The following is a 16,465-nucleotide window of genomic DNA, read 5'->3' as shown; positions in this document are numbered from 1 at the left end:
TGGGTTTTTGTTGTTGCTGTTTAATAAGCGTTATCCCAATTCTTATTTCCGCGCGGCTAGCCGGGGCTCTGTGCGCGTTTCCTGCTTCGGCTACAAATGTTGCGGACGGAGCGCGTCCCGGTGGGAGATGCCCCGGCAGGACCCTTTTGTGCCGCCGGGAGCGGCTCCGTGCCGGCACCGCGCCGTCACGCGGGGCTGCGGGGCAGCGGCTGCGCTCGAACGCGAATTCCGGAGATGCTCCGAAGTTCCACGGGATGCGCGAAGCCCTGAAAAGCCGAAACTCTTCGGGCGGGGCGCGGATCTCTGAAGAGGGGGAATCCCTTCCGTGGTGCTAGAGCTGGAAAAGGGAGAAGGGCTCTCAATGATGCAACTTCTAACCGACGGGAACTCCCCTCCCCCTCCTATTGATGCAAACCCATCGCGGGGAGGCGCGGGGCTCGGAGGAACCCGAACGTGCGGTGGCCGTGGGGCCGAGGCGATGCGGGACCCCTCGGGCTCCCGGCGCATGTTTTGGGGGGTCCCACCGCCGTGCTCCCGTCGCTGAGACGCATCACATCGTCCCGAGGAGCGCCGGGTGCTGTCTCCCTTGTATAAGCGTCACCGGGAACGTGTGCCCTAAGGGATGGGGTTGGAGACCACCGCTCCCATCAGCTTGTGTGAGTGCAGCTGTCAGGGGCTGTCTGCAACATACGGGCAGCTCCTTCCTGTTCCCCGCAGCCCTGCATGGCTGACTATCCCCGTTGTGTTCCCTCCCATCCAGCCCCATCCGTGGCTCTGAGGATCTCAGGAGTGGCACGCGGAGTCTCCTTGCCGTATGAAACGAATGGCTTTCAAAGGGGCTGTTCATGCGGTTCTGTTGTGCTCTCCACGAGCGATGCTGCACGTGGCTTTTGGGTTTGCTTCCCCTTTGGGTTCGAGCCTGCTGCCCGTTCCGGTGTCTGAGATGGGCTCTGTGATTTGGAGGTATACCACCTGCATTTGGTTGGGACTTTTCCCAGCCATTGGGCAGTGTTGGGAAGATGTGGAGCGATGTTGTGCACCAGCAGTGCGCTCTCTGTTCAGCTTTGGTGTGCCTGTGGATACACAAGCGTGGTTTGTGGTGTCCCTTCCCCAAAAGCCACTGTCCCTTGGTGGGGGGGGGGGACTTGAGCTGCAGGGTGGCAGTGCCCAAACTGAGAGATACACAGTGAGGCTTGTGCGGCCGTGTTCCTGCTTCCTCAGACAGATGCCAGTTCCCCGTGGTGGGATCTCCTTGTCCCAGAAGAGCAGAGCTCTCCTGCCCTCACACCTGGCTCTGGTGGCTCTACCTTGTCTAAGATCTCAGGTGGCATTTGGTGCTGAACTCTTACAGCATGATTGCAGAGGCAATAGTTTTGGCACTCCCCAGTGTTTTTATAACAAGTACCCCCCCCCCCCCCCACACTCCCTCCAATTGCTCTGGTTTTACCTTAAGATTCTGTTGCATCAATCGCTGCAGAGCCTCATTTTCCAATATGCTTCACTAAGTAAGGAGGTGTCATTATCTTTTCTTTTGTGCTGATGGCTCTGCTGGTCGGCCTGCCTAGGTTGCACAGCGAGACAGAGGCCATCTGGGGCATCCTCCCACACCTAGCAGGTTCTCCAGTAAGAAGTTTGGGGGCTTGGTTAAAGCGAGACAGCACGGAGCTCTTTCATACTCTTATCTCTCTAAACACAACCCTTTTGCCCAGCGCTTGCTGCCCCAAAGAAAGTGAAGTCTCCGAATGCGGGCTGCCCTTTGCAGTCTTAGACTTGGCTGGCAGATGTTTTTCCTTTTTCCTTGGACCAGGGCAGCCCAATCTCCCTTGAAGACGCATCCATCAGGCCGGGCGCCGGGCATTGTTCGGGGCAGGGGCAGCCCCCATGCTGGCTCACTTCGGCAGATGCAGGCGCCTGGCGAGCCCGAGGCCCCGGCGCTTTTCAAACCGGGCTGGGGAGGGGGCAGCCGGCACCGGGTCAAAAGTTCAGTGGGGCAACCTCGGTGTGCCGGGACGCAGCCGGGTCCACCCGTGGGCCTGCCCGCATGGCCGGGAGCGCGGCTGTCACCGCGTTGTGTTAGTAAATTCCTTCCCCCCCTCCTTTACATGGCTGCCTTGTCAGCCATCTGCCGTGCCGAACTTCCACGCCGCTTCCAAAGTGGGCTCTTGGCTACGCTGCAGTGGTCACGGCTGCTTTCTGAGTGGCTTTAGAAACCAGCGTGTGCTGGGTTTGTCCTTGCTTACTGTAGCAACACTCTGGGGGGAGGAGGCCTGTCCAAATAAGCCACTTCTAAGATATTATTTTTTGTATTTTTGATGGTATATCTTGACCTGGTGGGCGGAAGGGATGCATTCTGCAGTCGGGTCGGTGCATGTGATGATAGGAAGCGATTTGTTTTCCTCTTCAGGACCGTGGGACACCTCCCGTGACAAAGTGTCTCCTGGCCACATGCCCTTCCCATTGCGACAGAAATGTCCTCCTGGCAGCTGCAGGGATGTTGGGGTAGAAAAATATGGGGAGAATATTTAACAGCGTTTCAGCACAACTTACAGAAGAGCTGGAGGGGCGCCAGCATGGCATGGCCACCCAGCTCCTTGGCGTGCACTCCTGGGAGCTTCGGCCCGGGTAGGTCGAGGGGAGGTGACTTCTGAGAGTGTGCTTGGAAATAGTCAAAACACTGTTGTTAACTGCATTTATTTGGAAAGGGGGAAAAGCCACATTACATAGGGAAAACATAAATCTTTTCCTGTGGTTTTTAAAAGCGCCTTTGGGCAAATTGCCTCTGCTGCTGTCTTTGGTATGGCTCTGAGACGCTTTTCCTCTTCCTTTCCTGGTGCTTTGGGCTCCAGGTCTTTCTGTCAGGAATCTGATGTGGCTGCCACACATCAGTGGCTGCTGCTCCCATGGGTCCCAAGGGGAGGAGGAAGAGTGTGGAGAAAGGGGATTTGTGCGGTGGCTGTGGAGGAAAGACTGCAGAATGAAGATCTGTTCTGCCTCCACAAACCAAGTAGAGCTTGAAAAGCCAACGTTGTTTAACCTGTTAAACTGTAGGCATGTTGGGGTTTTAGCACTTCGGTAAATGTGCCCTTCTTTTCTAGGATGGCCAAATAAACCTTAACTTCCGCTGTCCCATCGTGTTGGGTGGGACTCAAAACTTCTCAGTAGAGCCCCATGCTCTCTGATCTCTGTGAACATCCCTTGTGATTCATGGCACCAAACTTCATGGCCTTATGGGGGATCAACCCTTGTGCACAGCTGCCAAAACTTTGTGCTAAGTCCTCACCCATCCATCGCAGTCCTGGTCCAGCACTGCATTGTTCTTGGTAGTACAGCAGCAGCCACAGCACCTGTGGGTTGTGTCCTATGGTAGCCAGATAGCTTTGGATAGGAGAACTTCGGATTGAGATAAATGCAACAAGTAGGTGTAACGAGCTGACTGAAATGTAAGTGAAATCATCTAGATCAGCTCTACTCATGCAAGGTAAGTTGGAGCTGGTTTAATGGCCTTTTCAGTAGAGTACTTCAGGCATGGGGATGTGCCTTTTGCCATCTGCCCAAAAGTGGTACACATCTTGGAAATTTGAATATCAAGTGAAAAAAAAAGAATGAAATGCTGGGTGAGCTCTGTTGTTCTTCCTACCTGTCCCATCTGTGTGTGTTGGGTTTTATTGATTCTGCAAGCATCTCACTGCTCTCCCCTCATCCCTTCCAGCAGCAGCCCTTACTTTGCCGGTCTTGGCTTTTGCTGCCTTCCTTATTCTGTTAATAATAGAATCATTAGCACTCTGAATGTCAGTATTGGGCTCTAGAGTTCATTGAGATTAATGGACAGGGAGGCAGAGAGATACTTCTCAGAGCCGTTGTTTCAAGTGGTCTGTAAATTGGAAGGCATTATATCGGTTTAGGTTTCAGATGCAAGGCACATTTTTCACAACCGCAGATCTTGAACTCTTTAACAAGTGTTTACATTTTGTCTGATGAAACTGTACTATAGTTGGATAAAAAATAAAATCAGCGGAATAGGTAGTTCACGGGGCTGGTACATGCATTACAACGTTATCTTAAGCCCCTGAAAAGAAACAAGAAGTGACTGCGCGCAGAAAAAAAGGCTGGTTGAACAATGGGCAAGGAAGGTTATTTTGACAGCAACATTTTGAATGGCTCTGACTTAGGTGACAGGGAAGTCGGAGAATGACTGCAGCAATCGAAGGCTGAAGAGAAAGAGGAAGCAAGTAAAAACTTCAGAGATTTGGATACCATACTCGGGGCTTGGTATCGCAGATTTTCTGCGGTAGTTGGAGACAACTGCCTCTCCCAGCAGCACAGCTGAGTGGAAATCCTATCTGTTAGCTGCAGTGTTTGTGAGCTCGCAAGTTAAACGCTTTAAGCTGAATTTGTTTAAAAACCAATTTAAGATAATCTGGTGTAAATCTTTCCCCACTAGGAAAAAAAATATGTTCTGTATAGCAGCTTAAATATGACTTAGCGGTTTGCTTTGTTTACAGAGCCTTGACTGCTGCAAACCCGTACCAGTTTAATGAAGCTGGTGCAAACTCCTGTACGGTGCATCTAAATTAGTCATCGAGTTTGTTCTGCTTGGAATCTGCTACAGCTAAACCAGCTAAAAGTAACACCTTAAAAGTGTCGCAGCTTTCTGTGCAGACCTTAACTGTGGTCTTTCTCTCCCTGCGAATAATACCGGGGAGCTGTGCCATTCTGCCCCTGGCATCTGTTAAGTGCCTGCATGAAGGGGGAAGAATTAACTTTTGTAATGGCAATGGATGCTTTCATAGACTTCTTTCAGACAAAATCTCCCCAAGAAAAGGGCTGGGGAGAAATGGCAACAGCAAGGGGAGTAAAAGTTCCCAAATTAAAAGTTTGTAGTTTAAATCTTATTGTAGGTATTTATGAAAATTGTTTTTTCCTCTCGTTACCAGCACAAACAGCATCTGCTGTGATGGCGAGAACAATGCAGTCCAGTGATTCCTCCTTCCTTACAGTAGAGAATCCTGTTAAACACACAACACTGTGCCTTAGAGTGTATCCTTTCAGCAGGCTTGTTCCTTTTAATGGGTGCCCATTCCTGGGGTCTCCATTGTTTCACCAACAATGGCACTGGGGGCAGCTGATTTGGTTGACAGAAAATGTGTTAATTTAACAGATCTATTCCCTTTAGCAAGTCTCCTTCCTATTGTGTCCCAGTTCTCCCAGTTCCTTGGAAGGAGGGCTGGGGAGCGGGCTCTCTGTGGTGGAGTGCTCCTGCAATTAGGGGGGAGGGGGGGGTTGTGGCCTTTTGTGTAAGGAGCAGAAAACAGCTGATGGGTAAAAGTGAATTTAGTCCATTTTGCTTGCTTCCAGAAGACACGTTTTCGCTGTATTTTCCTGCCTTTGTGTGTGCGCGTGCTTTTAAGTTGGCCTTTCCTGGGGATGGGGTAACAGCTTTGCGCTGCAGGCCAAGCGTGGTCCAGGCCTTTGCTTTGGAAGCATTGCTCAGAGGTGGCCAAGCAGCCTCACACTGCAGCTCCTTTATGAACTCTTTATGTTTTATAAATGCCTAGCTGAAATACCGGCTTCCCACTGAAAAAACAGCGCTGCTAGTATAATCCAGGGCAGCGAGCACCGAAAGATGTGAAATACGAGGGGAATGTTTCTTAGACCACCTCTGTTCTGGGACAGGCCACCGGTTTGATGCTGCTTTAAGGGCAGTTTGAACACCACAAGCTCTTAATGCTGGGTGTGCTGAAATTGGTTCAGCTCTTAAGAGCACGAATGTAGCTGAGTGCCTTACTGACAGGGTAGGATGGCATGCGTAGTGCTGTGGCAGGTGGGTCTTGGAGCTCTGGTGCCACAGGTCGTGTTGCCAGCAGGGAGGTCTCCTGTCCTTCAAGCTCTTGCCTTGCCTCAGCGTTGTTTCAGGTGCTCTGGGACAAAGCTGGGTGTGGGACCTCATAGTTGTGAGCTTCTGGGTGGTTCCACTGCAGCTCTTGAAGCTGCTGTCCTGGTGTAGTTGGGGTGCTGGGGCTTTCAAAGATCTTCCTCCTCTTTAGCAAAACTGTTTGTCCTCTCATTCCTTCCTGTTAGGCCTGCTCTAAAGGAGGTGGAACTTCGGGCTACAAAGATGAAGAAGGGTCTGGAGGGCAAAGTGTGTGAGCAGCAGCTGAGGTCCCTTGGTTTGCTCAGCGCAGAGCAGAGGAGCTGAGGGGAGGCCTGATGGCGGCTGCAGCTCCTCACAGGGAGCGGAGGGCAGGGCTGAGCTCTGCTCTGTGTGACAGCGACAGGGCCGAGGGAACGGCATGGAGCTGTCAGGGGAGGGCAGCTGGGGGTCAGGGACAGGGTCTGCAGCACAGGGCGGTGGGCATGGAACTGAATGCCCAGAGCAATGGACTGGCCCCAGGCCGATGGAGTTCAAGAAGTGTCTGGACACTACTCTCAGTCATATGGTCTGATTTTTGGGTGGTCCTGTGTGGAGTCAGGAGTTGAACTCAGTGATCCTTGTGGGTCCCTTCCAACTTGGGATATCCCACGATTCCATGATTCTGATTCTTTGCACAGCTGAAGGACTGGAAGGCAGAGCTGGCTTTTTATTTGTGGTGAGCTTTATGCACTGGGAGTTGTGGCAGCAAAAAAAAAAAAAATATTTATATAGCCACAACAGAAAGCAAAAAGGGTTTGGTGGTTGCTTTTTCTTTTTTCTTGCTTGGATTTTCTGTTTGTTTTAGGAGGCAAAGGGTGAGAGTTCAATTTAAGAACTTGACTCTTAATAAAGCTTGTCATTGTTACTAATATAAAACAAATGATGAGCATGGGAGAGGAGGGCAAGGCTCCCTCTTCTGGTGTGTTCTGAAGGTTAAAACATTAAAAACCAAGTCGGGAAGAAAAAGGCCAACAAGCAAGACCCTTCCATGTCACCACGTGATGTTTTAGGACCTCACTTATGCCTATCCTTTGCTGAGCATAACTTCATGCCATCTGCATAACTAACATAAGGGCACTGTGAAAATGAAGTGTGTTTCCAAATGCAAACCACACAGCATTTAGAAGTAAAGTGTGTACTGATTTCACACGGGTTTCCAGTTTGAACATGGAGGGCGACAGTCTTGTATGTCCTCACAACCAACTTCTCTAGAGCTCCTCTCTGTCCTCCTGCCAAGCCCATAGCTCATCCCAGGCAGCTCACCTCCCAGCCAGACCCTGTATGAGCACATAAATGTGTTTGGGCTGATAGGAGGGGCCAGCAATGGTGAGTGCCCCATATGGAAACTGTGTGCCCAAGACTTCTGCTATCCCATCTCTTTTGGTTGAGTCAGACAAGAATGCAAAAGGTATCAATAGGTGATAGATGGAGAAATGCACCCAAGAAGGAATACTTAGGGATTTTGAGGCAAACTCTCTAAAAATCTTTATATAAAAGTGTAGTGTTGAGTACCTTTAACATTAAAAGGATTTCAGGGGAGTAGGGATGTGACTTTACATCGTTTTCCTATTTTTGCGTTCTTCAGTGGATGGCCTTTCACCATTTTGTTGACGTATCTAGTGGAACCTGAGGGTGTGAATTTTCAAGGAATCCTCCCCTGCTCTTTGCTAATGGTAGTAAAATGACTCATCTGGCTTAAAAAAAAAAAGAGTAGTTTTTCTTAGAGCTTTGTTGAACTGGGACCACTTCCCCAAGGTGTTAGGTGCATGGCTTCACAGAGGGTGAAACAGCGGCACAGGAATGGAAACAGGCAGTGGAGGGAAAGGGCTTTTTATAGCTGACTCTTCTGCTGAAAGCAATGCTTATCACCTTGCATTTGGGGCAGCAGGTGGAGCAGAACTGCACAGGTAGCAAGAGGTTGTGTAGCAATTGGGTCACTTGTGGTGGAGCCTAGCAGACCTCTCTGCAAGGTTTTGGGGGCATTTTCTAGTACTAAGTCAAAGCATGATGTATTTTCCGTATTTTTCTTTTCTTTTTGTTAGTTAACATTCTGGTTAGAAAAAGCTTAACTTAAAAGTTGATGGTCATCCTTTAAATTGCTCTTTAAAAATTCAGATCTGACCATGCAGTTGAAAGCTGAAATTAATTGATTTAATCTCACTGCTGCTGACAAGATACTGAAAAGTTTGTCTGGTAGCTCTTTCTTAGAACCTCAGTTTTTCTTTTAAACAAAACAAACCCCAAATCTTTGGGGCTTTTTTTCCTCCTAAATTTCTCCTGGCACTGTGACCCAGCACACGTCGGCATCTATCCATTGGGACTTACTTGCTGTGCTGGAGAGGCCTGATTGTCGGACAGGCAGCCGTGTAGAATCAACATGGAATAGCAGTCTCAATTTCTTTTCTTTCAGCCCGATACAAGGTGCCGAGGCACAGAAGACTATTTTGCCCTTAAGATAATTGTGTGTTGGAGAGGATCAAAGGGCTTGAGGGTTTTTTTGGTTGAAAGGGGATTTTCTCCATGGACAGCTGCAGTAGTGCATTAGTCCTGCAATGGATTATCTTTCCATGATCTGTAGGATCTCGACCAGCTATCAGGGGGCCCCACTGAAGGCTGTTGCTTGGGGGAGGCAGAGTGAAAGTCTCCTGTAACAGGGAGCCCCACAGTGCCAGGCGGCTCGGACCGCTCGGCTCCCCCTGCCCCGGCGGACTGGTGCTGGATATTCTTAGCCTGCAGATAGTGTCTGGAGCATGGAGAAAGGGAACGCAGTGCTCAGTTATGATTAACTGCAGCTGATGCCCTACATCCACCCCACTCGGCAATGGAAGTGCTTATTAAGGAATGTGAGAAGGGAGCCGATTCCAGCTGCTGCGGTGTCCTGTAAAGGGCAATGTGTAATTTGGGAGGGTGTTACGAGTCCCTCGGTGGAACAAACTACTCGCTGTAGTAAGTGCCTGACCTGCCAAACGCCCGGACTTTCTCATTTGGGCAAGTTTTGGATTGTGGCTGCTCCGCAAATAGCCATAGCGTTGTGAGGGAGTCCCCCTGTGCGTGCAGATGGGTATCTGCATCCCATTCCTCTGACACGCGGCCGGGTTGTACAGGGCTGGGACAGGGCTCGGTGCTATCAGAGGTGGGGATCAGGTCATGCTGTGCCTGCCCGGCTTGCAGTGCTGGGGGAGCTGGGCTGGAATGTGCCCCGGCACGGGCTGCCAGTGAGTGCTGGTCCCCAGGTGCAGTTGCTTGTGCTGAAGTCGGGCTCGAATTGCATCTGCGTGCTGGTTAATGAGTGGTGGAGTGGGACCGCCTTGCAGGGCCTGTTGTGTGCTTTGCCTGAGGTTGCAGGATGCAGGAGTACAGGGTAACAATGCCATCTTCGTCAGCAACAAATTCCACCCTCGGCACCTTTAGAATCTTCAGCTAACTTCAATGACACGTATTTTATAACTTACCACTTTTTCTTTAATTTCTTGTAGCTAGTGATGCACAAGCTGGAAAGAACCCAGCTTTGGATTTCAGGGCTGGGATATATATTTTTTTTCGGGATGCGTATTTAGGAAAACTTGTCTTTTTGTAATTGCAAGCAGGACTGGTTTCAGAATTAAAGGATGAGCGTGGACAGCCATATGATGTTGTGTTGTTTTTCCTTGGAGGAGTAACTACAATTTATAATCACTGCCTAGTCTGCAGCCAGTTGGCAGGAAGGCTGTTGTGAAGGGATTGATTATTAGTGGATGCTTCATTGTGCTGTCCAAGCCTGAATTTCTTGATCTAACCAGTTTCCTTCGCTTGGAATGGCTGCAGTCAGCAGAGAGGAGAGAGATGCATCTTCCCATTTGGCAGTCCTATTTCTTGTTCATGGGATATGCTCGGGAAAAAAGGGTCAACGAAAAGTGTCAACACTTCAACGTTCTCATAGAAAGCCAGCTGTCTAGCTGACTGTCTGGAGGCTGCCTGCAATTTTTCTGTTCCTCTTGGGATTCTCTCTGTGAATGCATTCATTTTAAGTGCGGTGGCTTAACAAAACTATGTCTGTTTGGTGTGAGCATCCTGGAGGCTGTGTTTCTGTTCCTGGGTAATGCGCCAGGAGAAGTGTCACCAGGAAGGTGATCTTGCTTTCAGAATCGTATACCTGCCCTGCAGAGCAAAGGCGTGCTGGCATCTGCAGCAGCAGGAGCTGAGTTAGCATTTATACTGGCAGCAGAGGACATGCAGAGGTACAGTTTCAACAGCACAGACTGGAACTCTGGCAGCATCATCTCTTGGGTCCTTTCAGGAGATACTTGGGGGGACTTTGTCATGCAGAACCGCACCCTACTGCAGCTAGGGATTAACCTGGGCTGCCTAATTAAAAAGTTAGCAAGTGCACAGCTGTGTGTAAAGCAGTGGTGCTGCTGTGGCAAAGTACAGGGCTTCGAGCAGGAGCAAGTGTGCAGGGCTGCTTCAGAATTGTCCTGTGCTATGCAGCTCACTATAGCTGAGCTTCTGGCCTGGGGGAGAGGCTGAGCTGCTGTGGCTGAGGGAGGACAGCTGAGCTAATGCTTAAAGAACAAGGACTCCATGTCAGGGCTAGGAAGGACGGTCCTAACCCTCTGCTTCTCCTGCTGTCCTCCCCCACTGCCAAACCCCCTCTTGGGCTGTGTGGAAGTGTCCCAGTTCTTGCAGCTGTGTTAATTGTAATGGGTCATTTAGTCCTGAAATCCCTGTTTAAAAGGGGCAAGTCCTTGCCTCGTGTGACAGCTGCCGCCTTGCACTTTTCCCCAGGCTGGAAATAACTGCATATGACACAGAAGCAGAGAGCAGCATGGGGGAGGGAGGAGGCTTTCTGGCTTCTTCTTAGTTCTCTAATGGCTTTGCTGTGTGATTCTTTTCCCATGTGGACCATAGCAGAGTCATGCCCCACATATTTAGCAGCTCTCTCAGTTGGCAGTGCCTAGGTGATAGGCAAAGGGCCTTGCGCTCTCCGGGTTCCTGACTGAGTGGGATATTCTTGGCCATCTGGGAGCACAAGCAAGGGGCACATGGTGGTGATGCTGGACACTTGCCTGGAGCATTGGGAGCCTTTCTGGAGCCAATGTGCTTGCCTGCCTGGAAGGGAGAGCTGTGCTATGTTCTGTGAAATGGGGAGAGGGAGGGCTTGAAAGGTTTGCCTACTGCCATACCCTCCCCAAAATCCCAGAGCCTGGAGCCCATGGAAACATGGCCAGCTTTTCCTTCTAACTGAAGGGCTGTCTCCTGATTGGAATGACAGCTTTGAACTGGAAGACATTATTTCATTAGCGTGCTAATCAGATACAGAGATTACCTGATTGGCTACTTAATAATTAAATGAAGTTGCCTGTAATTCTTTGAGCACACACAGAACTAATTAAATTAACCCTTCACTGCCCTGTGTGCCTGGGGTGCACTTGTGTGAAATGGAGAGGGCAGCTTCTTCAATGTGGGGACTGCAAGCATGAGGGGGCAGTGGTTGTAATGCAGCTAGGCCTGGGCTGCCAGGGTGGCCCTTTCTGGTCAGGAGCCTTGCAAGGAGGAGTATAGGCAGTTTCACTCTCCAGTTGAGGTGGGGCTTTGTCTGCCTGGCAGGTGATCAATATGGATGGATGGCAGCGCTCTACCAAAAAATCTTATCTCCGAATAGCCTGAAGAACACACTTGAGCTAATGGAAGTTGATGCCCTGGTGTGCTCTGTAAGCCAGCACTGCTTTGTCTCATACAAGGGAGAGCCAAGTGTTAGAGAAGAACGATGCACTTCACAGTTCTTTAGAAGAAAGGGTCAGTTGGAGATCAGCAGATGTTCTCCTGTTCTTCCAAATCAGACTTCCCCCTCCCTTGCTGCCAGGTTACCTCCCTGCATTTTTCAGGATTCCACTGTGGCCAACCATTTCTCTCTGCCTCTTCAACGGCTGCATGCGAAATTGCATTTTGCACATGCTTACAGGGACACAAGTATAGCTCTTGCAGTTTGAGGAGGGCCCGGTCTTATTAATGCCCTGGTTTTGTTAAAGATTATAAAATGAGTGTGAAAAGAGTAAAGAGACTATTTTGCAGTGTTTTCCAGCCCTGGTGCTGTGCCTGATCTTTCAGCTTCTGTGATGCCAGAGGTGTGGCACAGTTTGAAATTTATAGCGAAAGGCTAAAGTTATGACTCTTGCCTATACTTGTGAGAATATTGTTATACCATCGAAGACACTGTGATTATTTCATTGCTAGGGTGAACAGTGGGCATCTACTTTTTCTTTCAGCTTTTAGCCCTGAGTGCTAGGTTGATGTAGTCACCTTATAGTAATGCAATGCTGTTCTCTTGCTGCTGTCGCCTTCTAGACTTTGCCCATACATGTTAAAATGAAACTGTCAAATTAAGCACATTTCACTGTCATCCAAGACTAAACTTGGCAGAAAAAAAGCCCTTGGACCTTCTGGCCCAAGTTAACCACGGCTGGCTTCAGCTACCCCAGTAACGAATTGCTGCTCTCCCATTTGGGACTGGCTTTTTACTTTCCTGTGGTCCCTGTTGCAGGATGTGTTCCCTTCCCCTCCCCTAAAGATTGATGGTAGCAGTGGTGCCTTCGGAGTCTTTAGTGGAGGGATAAATATCTAAGCCACTGCTTTGTCCTTAAAATCTGGCTTCCACATGAGATGCCAGTGAGAACGGATCAGGAGACAGAGGAAAACAGGGATGATGCAAAACAAAAGGGCAGCGCATGGGGTAATGAGGTGGTTGTGATGCCCTGTCCCATAGTGAATGTTCTCCTGTGAGAAATGATCCCCCGTGTTGGCTGTCTATAGATTTGGGCTCGCTGACAGGGCCTGATTAAGATCAGGATGCTCACAGAGTAGTGCTGGTGAGCCTGGAGATGGCATGTGCCCTTTGCACAGGTCCCCAGCGCTCTCCTGGCAAGGGCAGCCATCAGGGCTGCGTGCCCTCAGCCTAGCCTGGCCTCTCCTGTCCTTTCTGCACCACACAGCACCCAGTTGCAGACTCGGAGCTGTGGGGCCCAGCTCTGGAAAGCATGGGCAGGAAAAGTGGGATCTGGGGAAGGGGTGGAGAAAGCACAAGTTGGGTGACATTTGAGCCCAGCTGCAGCAACTATTGGGTTTGGGTGTATTATTAATCTATGATGTTGCATTGTTGTACAAGAGCAGTGAGTAAGGCTTGGCTGGTCTGTCACAATAAAAACTGTTTTCTGAAACAAAGAAGATCCTGGCGTGTGGTGGAAGTGGCCATTTAAATGCATCTGGCCATAAAGATGGTGCCTGCCAGCAATGTCGATACCAGAGCCGGAGATGCACTCATGTGGGTGAAATCCTGCTCCACAGGGCAGGGCCTGAATGCCAGAGATTGGGCCTGGGGATGAAGCTCAGGGAGGCTTTTTACCTCTTCTGGCCTCCTCTTTGTTTTTGTTTATGGGTTTACAAAGTCAGATTAGCATTTCAATGGCGTACCTCTGAGGCGAAGGCCCTTGGGGTGCTGTGCGAGGCGGTGGAGCCGAGATGGTTTGGGATTACTGGCTTGTCCTACAGAGGTGCTTCCTTGGGGCTGGAGGAGCAGAGCCCGAGGCCTCGTCTGTGCTGGGAATGGGCCCAAATTGCAGCCATCCGTCCAGCTGCTGTGCTGCCAAGTCTTAAGGTGGATGGGCAATGTCACCCTGACCTCTCGTTGGCCTTATTTTCAAGCGAGGAGATTGAGTAGCACAAGTTCTGAGGAAAAAAGCAAAAAAAAAAAAAAAAAAAAGAAAAAGGAAAAAGAAAAAGGCTGCAAATCCAGAACCTGTTGGTTTTTCCTCCTACAGCTGCTGATTTTATAGAAAACTTTGCCTCTCCTTACCTCTCCACAGACTTGCCCTTGCTTTAGTCCTTGCAATCCCCCTTTCACAGTCCTATTACTGTAACAAAGCTGGGCTGTGAACGAAGCAGTGATGTTTGCCCTTCTCCTCTCTGAAAGGCATAATGCTGCACTCAGTCACGGCCGTGTAAACGTGGAGCGAGTCCAGTGGCTTCAAGTGATGTACCCCCATTCCTGCTGTAGTCACAGAAAGCAGAATTTCATCTTTGGAATATCCCATTTTTTAACTGCAGGTAACTTCTGCTGGGGTGGTACCCAATCTCTACACCAAATGTGGGGTGCTACAGGAACAGTACTATGGGGCCCTGTAATGCACGGCAGTTGTGTGTGGTTGAGCTCGCAAATGCGAGTTTAGTCAAGAAGCTTAAGGAGGTAACTGAAAGGCAAGTGAATGATTAAATGGGTCGTATGGCGTTTTTCCCTCTGTTTGAAGGGGACTGCATATTCTTTGGTTAAAAAAAAAAAAAAAAGAAAAAAAAAAGGTCCATTTCAAAAATCTCAGTTTGCAGCTGTCAGAACAACAAAAAAAAAAAGTTGAAAGCCTGAATGTCTCCAAACTGGTTTCACTTTCTTGGTTGTGTGTGGTCAACGCCTAAGTTTTTATTCCGATACAGGATTTTGATAAGTTAATGCTACGTGCTGCCTCTCTGCTCATGCTGGGGCACCTTCATCCCTGCTTCCCTCCACGTTGCTGTTTGCCGTCTGGGAGAGAAGTCATCCAGGGTGCTGCTGAGAGAATGGGGAAAGATGAGCTGGAGGTATTGTTCTGCTGGAAGGTGTTAATTGGCGCTATCAACCACTTGTTTGAGTTCTAGACAATCGCTGCAGTGCTTGAAGTTGTGCCTGAGCCAAACAAATGGCAGGGGCTCTGTGCGTTTCTCGTTTCTCTTTTGAGTGATTATCTCCCCACAACCACCCCAAAAAATTAAACTAAAACCAGCAGTGCTGTATGCAGTTGAGCCAGGAAGATGACCCTACGTGCATGTACCCTGCGTGGTGGATTGGAAGGACTAAATGTAGAGCACAGAATGTATAGGGGATGCTGAACTGCGTGGAGCCGCTTCTGGCTTCCTTAGAAGCAGAGGAGCAAATGAGAGTGATGTTTTCTTCTGTGACGTTTCCTGGCTATTGGACAGATGCTTGACATTATCTAGGGCAGATCCTCTGGTAAGAGAAATACCCAGCTGCCAAATAAAATCTCTTATCTGTCCTCTGGGACTCCTGCCCAGAGGGAGGGCAAGTGAGAGCCTCTGTTTACCCTGCAGGAAGGGGTACAGGTCTGACCTGTGTCTCCAGATGAGCAGCTTGCTCTTCTGCAGCTGAAGAGGAGAAATCCTGTCCCCTGTTGGTCTTTCTGCCAGACAAAGCTGGGTCAACCCCTGTTTCCCAGACATTTTTTTTCCCCACTTTGTGGATGCAAGAACAAGCAGGATGGAGAGTACCTTGTGGTACAGCTTCTCTCTATATTTTAGCCTGGGTATATTCATGCTTCTTCCCACCATCAAGAAGTCCAAGGTTTTGCTGGATGTTACTGAGGATGTTACCTCTTACCATTCATACAGACACATGCATCCAGCTCCAAGTGCTTGTTCATCGTGCTCCTTTGGTCATGGAGTGGAATATTGCTACACTAGTGTCCTACAGTGGGTGTAATGGCTTTAGTTTTTGCTCAACCTTGACCCTTTGTGGTGTGCAGATGGTTTTGAGCTATGTCATGCATGGAGAACAGAGTGAAAGACAGCAGCTGAACAAAGAGAGGTGATGCTAAATAGAGACTGATGGTGTAAATGATCTGTGGAGAGCAATGTTACTAGATGGCTGTTGAAGACTTTTCCTCTCTTCAGGAAAGACTGATAAAGAAACCCCTTTGTGGAACTGGAGAAATACATAGGAGGTCAGACTAAAGACTTCCAGAAACTCCTTCTAGTTGGATCAAGACTGTTGCCAACAGTGGATCAGGTTACCTGTGGTCTGGAGTAGAGTCGTGCTTTCCTATGTTCTTTTCTCCCGCTTGCCAAAGAAGAGAGCAGAATTGTTACAAAAATTGTCTTGAAAGAACTTTAGCATAATCTAGAAGCAACAAAGCAGTGCTAAAGTTCAGGTTGGAATGGAGGAGAGCTGGGAAACTGGATGGTGTTTGGTTCTGAGGTGGTGATACATGCTTGGCTGGTGTTTGTTGAAACTCCCCGCAGGCTGGGATTGGTAATAAGGGGCAATTGTGAAATGCCAGTTTTTTTTCTCATTCCATGGGGAACGGCTTGTCTCTGAGAGATGGTTGTTGCCTGTGCACTGGTACGTCACTTTGGGGTTGTCATACGAGTACTCAAAACAGGACTTGTGGGTAAGGAGCACATGAGGTAGCAGCAATTGCCTTGCTAGAAACATCTTGGACCAAACAGGAAGATTTTTTTTTTTTTTTTTAATTGAGAACAGATAACGCAAGAATTCTGGCTGTTACTTTTAGTCCCAGCATCCCTATTGGCACTTTTCAGGTGTGCACAAATGTTTGGGAACTCTTGGGAAGATCAGGGAGCTGATATGGCTGGTGGTGTATTAAATATATATATATATATATATACACACTGGATTTAGTTTTGTGAGCTGGCTTACAGAGTGGCACAGTAAACAGTTGTGGTGCCAGCCACTGCACGGTGTAGAATTTGGAATAAGTTGTAGGGATGAGAAAAGGGGCAAGAATAACTTAGTGT

General features: G+C 49.1%; 1 protein-coding gene across 1 annotated transcript in view; it reads left to right on the top strand.

The window, feature by feature from the left end:
- The window catches only part of CECR2 (CECR2 histone acetyl-lysine reader), a gene marked incomplete at both ends in the record, with an annotated part of 92,679 nt that overhangs the window by 512 nt on the left and 75,702 nt on the right, over positions 1-16,465 (top strand). The window lies entirely within an intron of this gene.

The sequence above is a fragment of the Tetrao urogallus genome, assembly GCF_951394365.1.
Source record: "Tetrao urogallus genome assembly, chromosome: 1".
In the NCBI taxonomy this organism is placed as follows: Eukaryota; Metazoa; Chordata; class Aves; order Galliformes; family Phasianidae; genus Tetrao; species Tetrao urogallus.
The sequence above is the reverse complement of the archived record's forward strand: the minus strand, read 5'-3'. Positions and strand labels throughout refer to the sequence as shown.